Here is a 17,370-nt window from a genome sequence, read left to right as displayed (position 1 = left end):
TAAATGACCTATCTTCCTGACAATGTAATGTACTTTTAAAAATGAGTATGGCCTGTCCATTAAGAAAATAAAATATGTAAAAGAATGGCTATTCAGAATGCACAATGCAGATTGCCATATTTATTATTATTTTGCCAGTGTAATTTATATCTCTGGTTTTCAAGATGCCTATTTAAGACTGGGTCATGCAATTAAGGTAAAATGCCACCAGGGGTGAATAATGTCTGTGTTAGGATCACATGACCCTAAAGATTGGCTTTAAGATGGTGTGATTTATCTGAAATAAGCCAGCACAGTTTAATTTTTTAATTATTAAAAAGGTATTTGATTAGTAAAATTATTTAGTCATTAACTGTAATTTAATAATGAACATGCATTAAAATAGATTATAAATATTTAATCATTGCTAATTATTTTTAAATTCAACCGAAAAAGCAATTAGGTGCCTTTCTGTTAGCAGCACAATCTGAGATCCGGAGATGAAGAGCATTGCTCTTTTAAAATATGATGCTAGTTATCCTTCATCTAATTAGAAACTAGACACAGTGTTTCAAAAGAACAAAGCATTTAATTACCACCCAATTCTCAATACCGTCTACAATATCACTGCCAAGGTTTGTCCAGCCTAAGCCTAAACCCCTCCAATGATAGTGCTCTCACTTTATCCCAAGGCTTCCAGTTCAACCTTTCAAAAGCACTGGCTGTTACAGCATCATTCTCATGTGCTTTCGTCTAACAAACATGAACTGAGGGCATCCCACTGTCAGGTACTGTCATTGGCTCTGGGACCCAGCATTAAATAAATTACACAAAGGTCTTTGCCCTCATGGAACTACATTCTAGTTGGGGAAGACAGACAATAGAGTTATGCGAAATATCTGGTCTGGGTTGGAAGAGATGTGTTCTATGGAGAAAAAACAGAAGAGGGCAATAGAGAGACCTATGATGTTGAGTCAGTTCCAAAAGAGGTAAGTCAGTCACCAGGTAACTGGGAACAGGGCAATTTCAGCAAACACCAAGATCCTAAGGAGGAAATGTCCCTGGAGTATTTAAGGCAAAACAGGATGCCCATGTGGCCAGGGCAGCGTAAGTGAGGAGAGGACACTAGGAAGGCCAGAGAGGCAACAGGGTGGGATGGGCACAAAGCATGGAGGGAGGGCTGTGGTAAGATCAGTCTCCCAGAAACCGCTGTATGTGAGGAGTGGGAGTAGGACCCAAACCAAGAAAACTTCGAATGACAGACCTTCGGATAACGAAAATCTGCCCTCATGTCCAGAATCTTATCTTCCTCAGTTTCAACAAATCTCCTTAATGCATTCCCTTGCTCTTCATGTCACCCGCTTCTGCACCCCTTCACCATCCTGCTGACTCTCCTCTGAATGTGATTTAGGGTGCCTCGTCTCTCTTTCTATATGAGGCCTATAACTGGATAGAACAATTAGTGAACAAAGAGCAGCCTTTCCATTTGAGTAGTGATATGCTCCCATACTGCCCTGAATTTCCCCCATGGAAGCACTTTTTCTTGGTTATAATGGCTGCCTATTTGCTTGTGCATCTCCCCAATAGAAGGGGAACTTCCTAAAAGCAAAGAATTGATCCCATCACAATTATGACCCAAAGCCTCACATTTCACTGGCTGACATACACTTGAACAGCCTCACATAGAGTGATAAACCTGAGGCACAGAAAGGTTAAGCAACTTGCCCAACATCACAAAGCTACAAAATAGATGAGATAGGATGTAACCCAAAGCAAGCAGTCTATCTAAACAGTCTGCCTGTCCACCTGACTCTACTATAGTACATCCCACTGAAATTTTATTTGATTCTCTTGCCTACCTTCCCCACTACACCCGGAACTTCCTCAGGCCAGCAGCTCTGTTGTGCTCATTTCTGCATCTCTCATATCTAGCACAGTGTCTGGTGAAATGAGTGCTCAGTCGTTGGACAGGCAGAAGTTTGAGCAAGTTTGGTTTGGCTTTTGCTCTTGTTTAATTCATCCAGCTGAGGCCAAAACTGACAGCATTTAAGGAAAGACTAGATTTTGTGTCTATTGATGAGCATTACAGCAGGTGTGACACATTCAGTGTGTCATTCAGGCGAGACAGGATTATACCCCGCTCTGTGCATGTATAAACACAAACACACACAGGCCACCACCCAGAGCTTTTCTGAGTCTACAAGATCAAGGGTGCAGGCTCTATTCTCTTAGGGGCTGGTTTACTCCAAGGTCATTAGTTCAAATAGGGCAGATGAGCCAGTTCAAACTAAGCCCCCAGATAGGATATAAATATATCTCAAAGGACTTGTTTAATGGATATGAACAGAGAGAGTCCACAGACCAGTAAAGTCATTTGTATTTTCAGAGGTGAGAACTTATAGACTTTTGGTTGATCCCATCACTCTACATTAAGCACCAAAGTCAATGTGGCAAAGTGGAAAAAGTTCAAATCTTAGAAGCAGAGTGCCAAACTGCAATATCTGGTTCATACACTCATTGCCATGTGAGCTTCGGAATGTCTTTTCAACTCTTGTCTACACTGCGTTCTTTGTTTGTAAAGCCCTTCCTGCCTCCATTGGTTACTAGGAGAATTCAGTGGAACAATACACGTGGCATTGACATGTGGAACAAACCTACCTCATAGGATGTAATCAGAATGTAATTTTATTTTTGCTTTCTACTACTTCATTAGTCTTATTACATAGGGTTGGCTGTTCTATCTCTGCATGAAAACCTGATTGATCTCATGACATTTCTATTCACTTAAAGCCAAAATTACAGTGTCAGTTCAATCACTCAGTGTCTAGTCTAATAATCAGAGCTTTGAGCTTCATTCGAAAGTAAAATTCCCCTCTATTTTCACACCCAGGACCTTGTGTCAAGTTATCCCTGAGAGCCCCTCTGGTTCAGTGATTTCCTAGGAGCAATCATAGGATTTGCATATAGTCGTACCAATGCCAAAAGAATACAAAGCAAAATCAGCAAAGGAAAAAGGCACACAGAGCAAAATCTGGGGGAAACTAGATGCAAGCTTCCATAGTCCTCTCCTAGTAGAGTCACACAGCATGAAATTAATTCCCCCAACAATGAGTTGTGATGACACGTGTGAAAGGTTTCCAATCAAGGAAGTTGATTAGTGACACCACATTCAGGATCTCTACTGGGGGCTTACTTCGTGGGTACACTTGCCTAACGTGTAGCAAAATTCAGGACTCCCAGAAGGAAAGCAGGAGTTCAGCATAAAGCATACTGTTTGCATAAACAGATTAGACCCAGAGAGCTACTCCAGTGAGCTGGAAACATGGGAACCCTCCTGAAATCCAAGTTCCCAGACACCAGCCAAGGACCAGTCTTACAAGCAGGCCTTTCTAAGGATAAGCAGTCAGGCTTGCTATGCTGCTAGCTGCCTTCAGTATGGAAAGTAGTGTGTCCTCCTCTTTCTTTCTTCCTTAACTCTTTCCCAACTGTCTAGCTGACCTTGAGTACAGAGGAATTCTTGGCTCTGTACCTTAACAACCCTCCCTGTCTCCCTAGGACTTGACTCTCATCTTGGTTTGTTTCTTGTCAGTTTACACCTCAGCGCTCTCTCCTGTGGTTTAATCCATCTGTCTGTACAATCTTGGCGTCTTCCATCATTTTGGGAGAGCGCTCCCTGCCTCAGCTCCCTGATTTCCTGGAACAGCTATCTGCTCCTGCCTTTTGGCTCTTGTCTAAATCTGATCGTCCCCCTTTTCCCCTCGAGGCGAGAGATCTGGAAAATATTCATGCTGCTGGAGCTATACAGTACACACAAGTGATATTTGCCTATTTTAAGTTTGCCTCACACATATGGGCTGTGTTCAGATGTGTGGCTGGTGTTCAAAGGTTGTCACTGTGCCTTGCTGATACCTCTTTAGGGTCTTCAGATTTCTCCCCTGGGAACATTTAGCTGGACTTTCTGTGATGTGTTGACACACTTTCCTTGGCCAGACGTAGCTTCTCAGCCCCTGGTTGTTCAGCAGATCACTCCACACGGACTCTCTCCGTGGAGCTCCACTGGGCCTCTGCATGGTCCTCCTGGGCAGGATTTGAGAGAGTTGCATGTAGTCCCTCTCTGGCTCATGGGAAACTCTGGGGCATTTTTACCCCTAATAAACTCTGTGAGTATAGATGGCTGAATGCAGTCGCCTCTCCTTGGCTGTAGCTGCCTGAACAGCTAGGTACCTGACTCTCCCTTTTAGGTTCCAGCCTAAAGTCAGATACTGGTCCTGTTGTCACACCAGCTGCAGGAGCTAAACATCAAATTTTCTGAGTGGTCCCCTTTTCATTTGATGTAAAAAAGCAGAACATCCTTTTCCCTCACCTTGGTGACTGGCTGGGGAGTGGGGTTGGCAGGGGATGGGGAACGACTCATGGCGCACCAAGAGCTCTCTCTGGAAATTACTTCCATATATACTCCAGGGATTTCTATCTCCCAACTCACTTTGATATCTAAAATCCAGGTGCACATCCAGGTTTCAAGGGGCCTGAAGTTTATATAAGTGGAGATGTGTCTTCTTTACCAACAAAAATATAAAACTATGAATACAAAACTAAGTACAAAATGAATATTTATTTTGAATTAGACGATAAATCACAACAAAATAAAAAATTTTTAAAGCTGACAAATACTACAAACGTAAAACTCAGAAAAATAATATTGTTATTAACTACCTGACCCTGCTCTGTAACACTTTTTTCTATATTTTTAGCTGTAGACTCTTTGATCCCCTCTATAAAAGATAACTTTGTACTATTTTCAATAGTGTGAAAAAGAAAGATGAGTCAGTCTTTCCTCTAGAATTTATTTTTATTATTGATATGTTAGATAATTTTCTTTCAAATTCATAATAAACCACATATATTTCGGGGATTTGCTGTCATAATTGGGAAATCTCCATCAAGTTATTTTCATACATGAGTTGTAAGATTTGGAAGAAATCTCTATAGACTGGCCTCTAACTCCATCATTTCCAACTTTTCTTTCTACCCCATCCCATGTGCTTCCATGCTGGGATCTGTCATCCTGGTCCTGCACCTATGTGTCATGAGGCCGGGTGACTTGGCACTCAGAGCAGTCTGTGTATTTGTGGAAGACATGCCCATACTGACACTGTCAGCAATATTGTAAACCTTGACACAAATATGACCCTGGGCCACAAGATTATATTCCAACGCAAGCTAGATGTATCCACAAATCAACTTCCCACTAGTTCAGTGGTTCTCAGTGAATGGGGTTCAACTCTCCCTCCCCAGGGGACTTTGTCACAACCGTGGGGGGGGCGGGGGGAGCAGTTTGGGGGTTGCTCCTGACACCCAGTGGATAAAGAACAGGAACGCTGCAAACATCCTTCAATGTTCAGGACAATCCCCCCAGCAAAGAATTATCCAGCCCAAAATGTCAAGAGTGCCAAGACTGAGAAGACTTGAGAGTTGAATCTTGCTAGCTGGTTTCCAAACTTTGCCCCCAGTTGCTATACCACCACTGGATATCGGAGGAAGTGTGAAAAAGAGAAAACTCAGAGTGGATATAGACCATGGTCCTAAAGCATTGCAGCTAGAATATCTTACTTTTGCAAATTCTGCAAGAACATGTAATCACATAATCTCATTGCCAAGGCTCTCCCAGGGCCTTGGAAGGGGGCTGGCGATGGACGAATCCTGAAGCTTCAGCTTCATCAACTTCAGGATAAATCCTGTCTTCCCTCCCTGCCAACACAGAGGTGGACAGCAGAATCCCAGGTTTAGCATCCTGTTTAAATGCTGAAAAGGAACAAACATCTTTGGAATGTTTCTTTACCACAGACTAGCATATTATCTCAATTTTGTAAAGTGTTAAAACAGAGGGAGGCCACAAACCGGCCTCCGGCAGGCTGGGACCTTGCTTACAGACATGATGTGTTGATTCTCACAGGATTCCCACATTCGATTTGAATGAACTGCCAGTCCTTAAAAGTATACTTTATATAGAACCCCAGATTTCAGGCTTTGATTGAAAAATCCAGCAGCATTGGGCTCCCACTCCCACCTAGCAACAACTGAGTTTTTATTTAGCTTAGTTGTTGCTTTTAGTTTGCCAAAGACCCCACCCAGCCAGTAGTTTATGCTCCCTGCCTAGCCCTCTAGGTATCTGAATCTGCAAGCTTGCCCTGTGGCATCGGTTGACTACAAAGGGCTGTGCAAATATTCAACAGATCATTGGTGTTTAGACTTTTAACTTTCCCTTCTAGCCTCTTCTGAATGCTGGACAAACACTCCCTTATTTATCATGGGTCATTTTTCTTTTCTTGGAGAGTCACAAGGTCCATATTTTAATAGAAGCCACACTGCTTTGGCAATTTGTCACATGCTAGACTTCCTATGAAAAGGCAAAATCAGAGGGGAAAAAAAAAACTGTCCTCTCTGTTGAATGCAGCAGGGTTGACCAAAAGGTGGCAGGCCCCAAGGGGGCAATCTGTAGTCAACTGCTCCAGGAAAACCATTTCTTAGAGAGGCCAGCGTACTGAATGCCAAATTGATTTCAAAGCCCAAAAGGCCAATTAAGTCATGTGAAAATTAATGAGCAAAATAAAAGGCAAGGAATAATAATGGCGATGTAATCATTTCAATGTGTCTAAAATTAAAATTAGGATTTTTTTCTCATTTGATACAGGAAGATGACACCCACTGACATTTAGCAAAAAGTGGGCTCCTTTCAAAGCCAGGCCTTCTGGCCCCATCCTCAAATCATTAGTGATTCCCAGCGAGGCACCAGGTAGTGTTAGATATCACACATCAAAAGAGGTAGAAGTGTTTGAACATCCTCTGTCCCTGAATCCTGTACTCTGTCCGGTCAGTCTACTTCCTAAACACAGAATTCATTATTTCAGTTGGAAGACACAGAGTCCCACGTTCTTATTTTTCAATGAAAGAACTGAGACCCAGGGTTACTTGGAGACTTCCTGTGATGCTTAATGTTATGTGTCAATTTGGCTGAGCTATGGTGCCCAGATATATAGCCAAACATTATTCTGGATGTTTCTGTGAGGTGCTTTTGGATGAGATTAACATTTAAATCTGTGACCTCTGAGAAAGCAGACTGACCTCCATAATGTGGGTGGGCCTTATCCAATCAGTTGAAAGTCTGATCAAGCAACAGGCTGACCTTGCCCAAGCAAGAGGGCATTCTGCAGCAGACAGCCTTTGGACTTGAACTGTATCAGTTCATCCCTAGTTTCCAGCTTACTATGCAGATTTTGGACTTCCCAGCCTCCATAATTGCATGAGCCAATTCCTTAAAAGAAATCTCTTTCTGTATATATACACATCCTATTGGTTCTGTTTCTCTGGAGAACTCCGACTAATAATACACTGCCCAGGGAGAAGATTTTAGACTAGGATTCAAGTCCTGGGCTTTCATATCCAGTGTCCTTTCAACATCTAATGACCTGACTGCAAATGCCACTAAGGGCAGTTGTCAAGTAGGCAAATATCACTTGTGTGTACTGTATAGCTCCAGCAGCATGAATATTTTCCAGATCTCTCGCCTCGAGGGGAAAAGGGGGACGATCAGATTTAGACAAGAGCCAAAAGGCAGGAGCAGATAGCTGTTCCAGGAAATCAGGGAGCTGAGGCAGGGAGCGCTCTCCCAAAATGATGGAAGACGCCAAGATTGTACAGACAGATGGATTAAACCACAGGAGAGAGCGCTGAGGTGTAAACTGACAAGAAACAAACCAAGATGAGAGTCAAGTCCTAGGGAGACAGGGAGGGTTGTTAAGGTACAGAGCCAAGAATTCAAACCAAACCACTCAAAGCAGGTACAAATATAGACACTAAGAGGGAGATTCAGTGATTCATCCAGCAGATATTTACTATGCATCTGCCATGTGTCAGGCACTGTTCTAAATATCATACCCAGGATGAAATGGTAAGCAAAGGCAGCACTGTCCCTGCCCTCGAGGAGTCTGGAGCTTGCCTTTAGCAATTAACTGGAATAGTGATTCTCAACGAGTAAAGCAGAGGGCATCCCTTGTCATGAACTTGTTTTATGTCTTCAGGGGAACAGGGAAGAGACCAGTAGTTGTATAGTTTTTTAAAAGCACATTCCAAATGATTCTATACATTCTTACTGGAAAACCACTGACAAAATCCATTGTTTTCATAACATAAACTACAGAAAGTAAAGCGTGGGGTATTCTTCACGCAGAAAGGGCAGTTTGAGGAATATTTGCCAAGAGTATTAGTGAGCATTTGCAGCTTGCTTTTGAAAACTGGCAGGGTTGGGGTGAAGAAGCTTGTTGACTGCGTTGAAGGGCCAGAATGGAACAGATACAGCCTCTTACTTCACTGACACATGCCCCACCTCCTGCGCCCCCACCTCCCACTCCATGTGTGTACACATACTTTGACATATACATACACACACATGCTATCAGAAGGGAGTCTTTTACCCATTGCTTTATTCAGCAAGACTTGACTGAGTGGCAGTGCTGGGTACCGGGAATGTGGCCCCTGCCCACATGCAGCATACCGTCCACCAGAAGAGCAAAGCAATGAGCAAATGCTTGCACTGATGAGTGTACATTGCAAACTGGATATACAGCTATGAAGGAAAGGTACACGGTACTGTGAGAGCACAGCTGAGGGAGACCAGCCGGCCCTGTGTGCCAGGAGGAAGGTGCAATCAAATGACGACATTTTTAGGTAAAAGACATGTTCCTCTTTTCAGAGCAATGGAAACATCATACTATTCTTTTCCATCCTGCATTTTATCTACGTATCAGACAGGAAGGTAGCAAGAAGAGGGTGGAGGCCGTTAAACTGTGTCAGAGTGACAGATAGAAGTGCCATGATCTTCTGAAAATGTTGCCTGAATATCACTCACACAATAAGTGTGCCTCTCTCACAGTCCTTTAAGATTTTCAGAAATCCTACTTGTAAGAAAGAGCGCTTCTAACACTACCAACACGGAGGTTACTTGCAGCCTTTTGATTTTCACCAGGTGACGTGCTGTCATTACTAATTTAGTCAAATAGCTCAGCTTCAATAAGTCATTGGCCCCAGGAGTCTGAAAAACCAGAAAACAAAAAACAAAAACATACATTCTGGTCCTTGTCCGTGACCCCAAAGCCAAATTCTTGACATTTACTGATGCTTCTTTACGAGATTTCCTTAGGGAACCAACATGTTTGTTAATTTTTAGCCTCCTTCTTTTTAGATAAATAAGACAATTAGGCTCATCCTGTAGCTCAGGAGCATTTATTTATCAATGAGCATTTTTGACTACCTACTATGAACTAGGCTCTCAAGTTGTTGACAGGCTCGCAGGATGCAAATAAATAAAAACAATAAACCAGGGGAAGTGTGAAAACAGAAGCAGAGACTAACCTCTTGAGAGAGGAGAGGGTGAGGGATTGTCCCACGGGGAAGGTGCTATATTAGAAGCAAAGAAAGATGGAGGGGAGTTTGCCAGGCAAGAAGGCGAGAGGAGGGTAGGAAGGAGGAGGAGTGTCTCAAGCAGAGGAAACTGCTCATGTTCAAGGGCACAGAGGTGAGGAACAGCCTAGCCTGTTCATAAGCAGGAAGCTGTTCAGCAATCACGAGGTATTTGGGGGGAGGGGACAGGCATGGCGAGCAGTGAGAACCGTGATGGGGCCTCATAGCTTTGAATGCCCTGTTAAGAAGTCTGGGCTTTTCCTGAAGGCAGAAGCAATCTCAGAAGAATTTTAAGCAGAAATGATGTTGCAATAGGATTTGTGTTTCAGCAATATCACCCTGGTAACCGTATAAAGGATAAACTGGGATGGATCCAAAGTAACGTGATACACCGAGAGACCACAGCAACATTGATCTGAGCTGAGAAAGGCTGTTTCATCTGGTTTTATTACTTCCAGAGCCTTTTCCTCTACCTCAGTCCCTGCTCCAGGAGCATGTTTTTAGCCTGAAATTGTTGTGTTTGTTTCAAACTTCTTTCCCAATATCCAGCACTGGGTATATCAAAATGGGTGAGGGATAAGAGGAAGGCATGCTTGAGAAAGCAAATATTTCAGATTCTTTGTTGTGCCTCCTCCATACCTCCAGCCCTGGAGAGTATGGTGCCTCACCGTTGGTAATCCCTGGTTTAGATTTTGAACCTTTGTTAGTCCTTAAATAGTCTCATTTAATACCATGAAAACTTGTACTTGGAGACAGATGGCATCTAATCCTCACACTTCATCTTACAGACAAAACAGAGGCCCAGGTAAGAGAAGTGACTTGGCCCAGGTTATCACATGTAGTTAGTGGCAGGGTCTAAACCATTATTGCCACAGCATAATGGCTTATCATGATCGACTGTGAGATTTTCAAAAAGTAAGGTAAATATTACTAATGTTAGTGGTTATCTTGTGTTCTAAAATGTGTTCTTGAGTTGGTGAGAAATGGATTGCGATTCTGGGAAAGGAGATCAGGCATAGTCAGTCCTCACCGAGGAGTGGTGTAGTTAGCATCGACATTACCAGAATACTTGGTGGCAAGTGACAGAAACCCAACTTTAGGTAGGTTTACCTTTAACACAAAGGGCAATTGATTGGAAACTTCATTTAAATGCATAAAGGGCTGAGCTGCAGTGGGTCTCAGGAATAACTGGAAGCCAAGCCACCCTCCATTTCTCATTTCTGCTTCTCTCTCCTGCAACAGAATCATCTTTAATCTCTCAAGCTAGCTTTATCCTTTGGCAGAGGTAAAAATAAAAAATGGATGAAATATGGTGGCTGGAGACTCTCAGACCTCACCTCTTATAACTGTGCCCAAAAAAAATGACTGTTTTTCCTCCCTTGAGAAGTCAGAATACTCTCAGAGGAAAATTTTGATTGACCTAGCTTACGATATATTTCCCAACCCCATCAACCAACTGAGGTACTGTCACCAGAAGCCACCACAATAAACACATAGTTGTGGTGGGATCCAAGAAAAATGATCCAGGAGGTAGACACTTCTACTATAAATGGTTTCACTGATGTGGTAAATACAAACAACTGTAAAACTTGATTCTCTTGCCAATATTTAAGTTTTATCATCGTAAGGATGGCAATGTTTTCTTTGTATGAATATCATCTATCATATGCTTCTCTTTACTGCTTGTATTGATTTCTATTTAATATATGCAAAGACTTTTCCCCCAAAGAAATTTTAAGCTTAAAGAAAATGGTAACTTTGAGGTACATTTTTCTTATTCCCCCACAGAGCCTAGCATTCATTCACTGCATGTGGTGAGCACCTGAGCTATGCTAATTCCAGTGCTAGGCGTGGTTATATTGACAGGGATGAGACAAGAAGAGCTTACTGAGGAGAGGAGAGGGCACATTAAGCGTGAAATCTGACCAATGGGAACTAATCTCTAGTCCATCAATCAGATTCCCTCTCTAGAGAATATGCAAGAAAAGGATTGGGGACTACTTTCAAATTTGCAGTAGGACATGAAGAGCAAGTGAAGGGTCCTGGGCCTGGGACTTATAGAAAATTGCAAGGCAGAGTAATGCTGCAATAGAAACAAGAGGAAGGGATGAGTCACCCTGCATGGGGATGCTGAGGAAAGCTTTGCAATATTGACATGTGAACAGACTCTTCAAGGGTGAATATGGGTTTTCCAGGTAATAAAGGCAGACAGGCAGAAACACCGAAGGGAACTTCATATGCAAAGAGATGGCACATGGAAGCATATGGCATGTGTGCTTGGAAAGACCACTGTAATTGTAAGGAAAATAAACCTACTTAACTTATCCAAAAGGAAAAGGAAGGAACGAAAAGAAAAAGAAAGGACAGAAGTGAAGGAGAGGGGAAGGCAATGGAGGGGAGGGAAGGAGAGGAAAAAGAGAGTTTGAAAGTGTAGAGTCTGACTCCTGGACTTCCAGGGGGCTACACACACATGGGGAGTATGGCCATTTTCTCTATCTCTAATGCGCAAGTGGCAGCTCTCCATTCACTTGTCTTTCATGTCATCTCTGCCTTTCTACATTTGCCTGCTCTTTTCTAGTTTTGCTCAAAATATCCTTCCACTTACTCATCAGTTGCACATGGTTTAAAATGACGACCTACCCCCAACCCTAGACCTCTGATTCCATACAACCTTTCCCTTCTCAAAACTCTCTAGGGAAAACATGCAAACAGCCTGTTTCATTCTGCAAAATCTTCAAAAACAAAAATCCAATTCTTTGTTGGTCACCCCATGGTCTGTTTCCCTTAGATTGAAATGCATCCTTTGTCTGTTTAGTGGAGCCCCTGAAAGAGGCCTGTCCTGGTGCCCTTTAAAGTAGAAGGGCGAATAACATGGTAGATGAGTTAAAGACAACACGTTTGGTAAATGGAGAAAAGTATGGGGCAGCTTGGGCACAGAGCACTGCTTCACTTGCCATGTTGTAGGACTAAGGAATCAAACCACAACCAAGAAACATCAGCACCAGCATCTAAAAGACAGCAATGGGACCCATTCTCCACCTAAGCAGCAGTGTTACTATGGACAGTCAAGGACAACATGACAGAATAAAAGAAGATGCCAAAATCCAAGCAGGGGTGATACCAAAGCTGAAGGAGTAAGTACCACTGAATTCAGCCAGGTTAGCAATGACAATGTGACTACAGGGTATTTAACCTGGATGATGTCTTTCTCATCTGAGGTCACACTGAATGGCATATAGCACATACGCCATTTAATGCTTCATAACATTTTCCAGGTTCGAAGTAGATATTCATTATCATAGCCTAAGTGCTATCACTGATCATTCTAATACTTTGTGATACTCTTCCAAATGACGGTGGTCATGCTCAAATCTCATCTCATGATACAAGGTAGTACCCTCCCCTTCTGTGTTGTGAGCTGATGGTTTATGAGAAAGAGCCAAGAGGGTAAACCTTCCTTTAAAATGTATAGAAGCAGAAATAGGGATTTTATGTAAGAAAAATAAAGTGATCTTAAGAATATGTTCTCTTGGGAACCAGAAAGCCCATAGGATTCAGCTTGCCTGGAAGCTGTAAAACTCACCCTCCTCTCTGTCCCTCTGTTTCCTAGCATTCAAAGCTGGCAGACAGAGGAGGAGAAGAAAGTCAGAAAATGAGCATCCTTAACTCTGGAACCTACAGAATGTTCCTCTCACCTTTGCTGGGAGCTGGATTTAAAGTAAGGCTTTACTTTGCTTTTCATTTATTTATTAATTTAGGGGCTGGAGATTGGCTTATTTTTAAGGCAGAGGTGAAAACAGAACTGGGAAAGAGAAGAAAAACATGTAAGTCTCTCTTCAGTAGTTTTTCTGATGCAGGAGCTAGACAGCAGCTCTGTTAAATTGGAGGCTGTTAGCAGCACACTAACGTTTAAGTTTAAATGCAGTCAGTATCTTTCTATTCAAGAGTTAGAACCACCTCTTCCTAGCCAATTGTTTTCATTTTGGGTTCATTTTTGAGTTATTTTAGCCATGCTTAGATTATTTGAGTTATTTTAGCTGATTCTTAGATTAGAGAAAATGGACTTATGCCCTTTTATCTAAGAAGTAACAAGGGAAAGAGATCCATCATCATTAAAATCATCATCGTCATTGTTGTTACAATCATCATTGCTACTGAGCTCCCACTATATGCTGGGCCCTCATGCAAGCTTCTCACGTGCATTGCCTTATAAGAGACACAACTACTTTATAGGGTAGCACTATAACTGTCCCTATTTTGCAGATAAGTAAATTGAGGCTCTTAAAAGAGTGTAAATTACCTAAAGTCACTGAGATGTTAGGCAGGGGAATTTGGACTGAAATTCAGGGCTTTCTGATTCCAAATTGTATATTCTCAACCAGGATGCTCCACTTACTCTAAGCGATCTGAATCCTGGAGCCATTAACTTCTGAACAGAAAATCACCTCATAGAGAAAGCACTGGGCTAAAAGGCCTAAGGTCTACGTTGCAGTCCAGCTCATCAATAAATAATCGTTTGGAGGGACTTCCCTGGTGGTCCAGCGGTTAAGACTCTGCGATCCCAATACAGGGGGCCCAGGTTCGATCCCTGGTCAGGGAACTAGATACTGCATGCCACAACTAAAAGATCTCACGTGCCACAACTAAGACCGGCACAGCCAAATAAATAAATAAAATATATTTTTAAAAATAATAAAAAAATAAATAATCGTTTGGACTTGGCAAGGTTACTTACCACCTGGGCCTCAGTTTCCCCATCTTTATCATGAGGGGGCTGAACAGGTTGATCTCAGTCCTGACATTCTGTGATATGGTCATTTTAGGGACTACCAATCAATACTAGATTTCTTCCAAGGAGAAGAGTAAGTGCTCTTGGTTTCCTCATCAGTAAGTAAAAAGATTGAAATACTGGGTCTCTTTAAAAGGAGGTCAAAATTCTGTCTGGTTTTATAAAAATATACTACTTAGGCTAATGATCAACCTGTGTTTAATCTTCTCCCGAGTCCAGCAAGAACCGCTACTCCCACACCCCCTCAACCCCAAGCAGGTGCGCTCACCCCCACACCAAGGTCCTGCACACTCTAAAAGCCTGACGTTGCAGAAGGATAAGCAATGCTTACTTTTATAATCACATTCTTTGCTTCATGAAAAGATCTACTAAATGGATCCTTTAAATGGCAATCTCTTTTAGAACATTTAAAAGTAATTCAATTTACTCCTTCAGAAACACATTTACCTTACCAAGCAAGGCCCACCTCTATCTCCAACCAGAGTTTTGAACAGTTACCAGTCTAATGGAAGCAGGGACATTTTTTGCTTATAAGGGAAAAGATATGCATTCACTGATTGAAAGTATATTCACTGCCAGCTTATTTATTGAGCACTGAATGCTGGGCTAGGTTCTTGGAAAATAAGTTTGAGTCAGATTTGTGTGGCAACTTTCCACAAAGAATTTTCCAGTCCAGTGTGTTGGTAGATGATATTTAAAGTAACAGCTTAAAACAGAATAAGTGCTATGATAGGAGAGGTACAGGTTTCATGGATACTCCTAGCGTAAGCATGTCATGGGACATTCCCTAGAAAAAGTGAGCCTTGATCTACGACCTGAGGAATCAAAAGATAGTGAATAAAAGCAGGTGAGTGGGTGGGAGGGGGAGATTGTTCCAGGAAGAGGACAAAGCAAGTATGGAAACCAAGACAAAACAGAGACTGTGGCATACTGAAGCAGCTCACAGAAGTACAAGACAGAATATCCAGAAAATGAGGCTGTATAGGTAGGGAGGGACCATCTCAAGAAGGGACATAAGCCTTCTTGAACATCTCAGTCTGAGTATCCTTGTCACTTAACTCCTCTGATTTACATAAGACAGTACCTAAGGTCCCTTCCAACTATGAAATTCAGTGCCATAGTTAAAGACAGGGGATAAGATTGAGGAAATAACTTCACCTGAACTTCAGTGGAAGTGTAGAGAGACCAGGTTAGGGAGCACTCATTTGTTTTTTCAATAATTATTTATTTAATAGCTACAAATTTAATACTTACAAATACTAAACCAATAATGTAAAAAATAAGTATATAGTCAAATTTTATGAAGGAAAATAACGTACTGATCAAGGATATCTACCATAAGCCTACAGAAAGCACCATACTACATGATAAACATTAGAAATGTGTCAGAAATAAGGCAAATTCAAATTCTGTCATTTTCATTCAACATTGTAATGGTGATCCTAGCCAGTGCAACAAAGCAGGAAAAAATAAAAAGTATAAAGATCAGAAAGGAAGAAATAAAACTGCCAACTTTAGCAGACAATAAAACAATTTAAATAGGAAATCTCTGAATATTTCAAACCTTTGGAATTAATAAGAAAGCACCTCAAACTCAAAGTCTGACGTAAAAATATCAATTGTGATGTCATAAAATGGTTACATCAGAAATTGAAAGCTTAAAATGTAGTTGAAATAGCATTTCTAGTATAAGTTCTTCAAGATCTTTAAGGAAAAATTTACAAAACTTTTAAAGTATGCTTTAAACAATCTAAATAAATTGGTGATAACCGTATTTATTAGAGGAACCCAATATTGCAGCAATGTCAATCCTCCCCAAAGTGTTCTATAAATTAAATGCAACTCCAAACAAAATCACAAAGCGCTATTTATGAAACATGGTAAGCTGTTTCTAACACTTATTTGTAAAAGGAAAATATAAGATTAGATAAGATGAATATGACTTATAAGATATCAAAATTTATGATAAATCTATAACAATTAGAACAATATGACAGTTGCCTAGTGATAGAAAAAAAATGACCAATAGAACAAAATAGAGTTCAGAAACCAACCCATGAATATTTTGATACTTGAATATGAGAAATCAGTGGGGAAAGAATGGACTATACAATATTGATACATAGTTCTAGGGAAATGACCTATCTATTTAAAAAATGAAATTAGATCTCTACATCACACCTTACTCCAAACAATTAAATGTGAAATAAAAGCCTAAATGCGAAGTATCAAATTAACACGTGTACACCTAAACTTACACAATGTTATATGTCAATTATGTCAATGTTATATGTCAACACCTAAATATGAAGAAGTAAAATTTATGTATACAAAAAAGTATAACAATTGTAAATGTATATATACAAAAATGTATAATAATTATGACCTAACCTCTGATATTGCATACCATCATTTTTTTCATGCCATAGATTATATAATTTCTTGAACTGGACACAAAATGCCTAAACTACAAAAGATTTTACAATTGCCTACATTATAAAATCTTTAATTTTCATTTATAGAATACAACAGTTTTAAAAAAATGTCTCAGACAAGGTAAACATTTATTTAAGAAAATATTAGTATATAGAATATGTAAATAATTCTTATCAATCCAAAAGATGCAAATAAGCAAAGGCAAAAATGGGCTAATATATATAAATAAGTCACAGATAAAGAAATGTAAGTGGCCAAGAAACACAAAATGAATGATTAAACGAAAACTATAACTTATATCAGATTCAAAGGAAGGAAGGAAAGACAGAGGGGGAAAAAAAGCAAGCCTTGTAATATAAAAGGCTTGTGAGGATGTGGAAAAATAGGACTTCCCATGTACATCAGATAGAAGCATAAATTAGTACAACCATTCTGGAAACTATTTTGATAATAACTAGAAAGTTAAAGGTGAATATGTACCCTAGGGAAATCTTATATATGGAATTAAGTATTCATCTAAAGAATGACAACATAGTGGTATTAATAAGAGTGAAAAACTGAAAATCATCTAAATACCCTAAAAGGAGAACTGATAAATAATTATGGCACAGTCACAGAATGAATACTAGATGTCAGTTAGGATGAATGTTCTAGTTCTACATATGTCAACATAGATAAATCTAAATAAAGATAATAATGCTGAACTCACA

This window comes from Phocoena sinus, chromosome 17, assembly GCF_008692025.1.
Source record: "Phocoena sinus isolate mPhoSin1 chromosome 17, mPhoSin1.pri, whole genome shotgun sequence".
In the NCBI taxonomy this organism is placed as follows: domain Eukaryota; kingdom Metazoa; phylum Chordata; class Mammalia; order Artiodactyla; family Phocoenidae; genus Phocoena; species Phocoena sinus.
Note: the sequence above shows the minus strand (reverse complement) of the source record.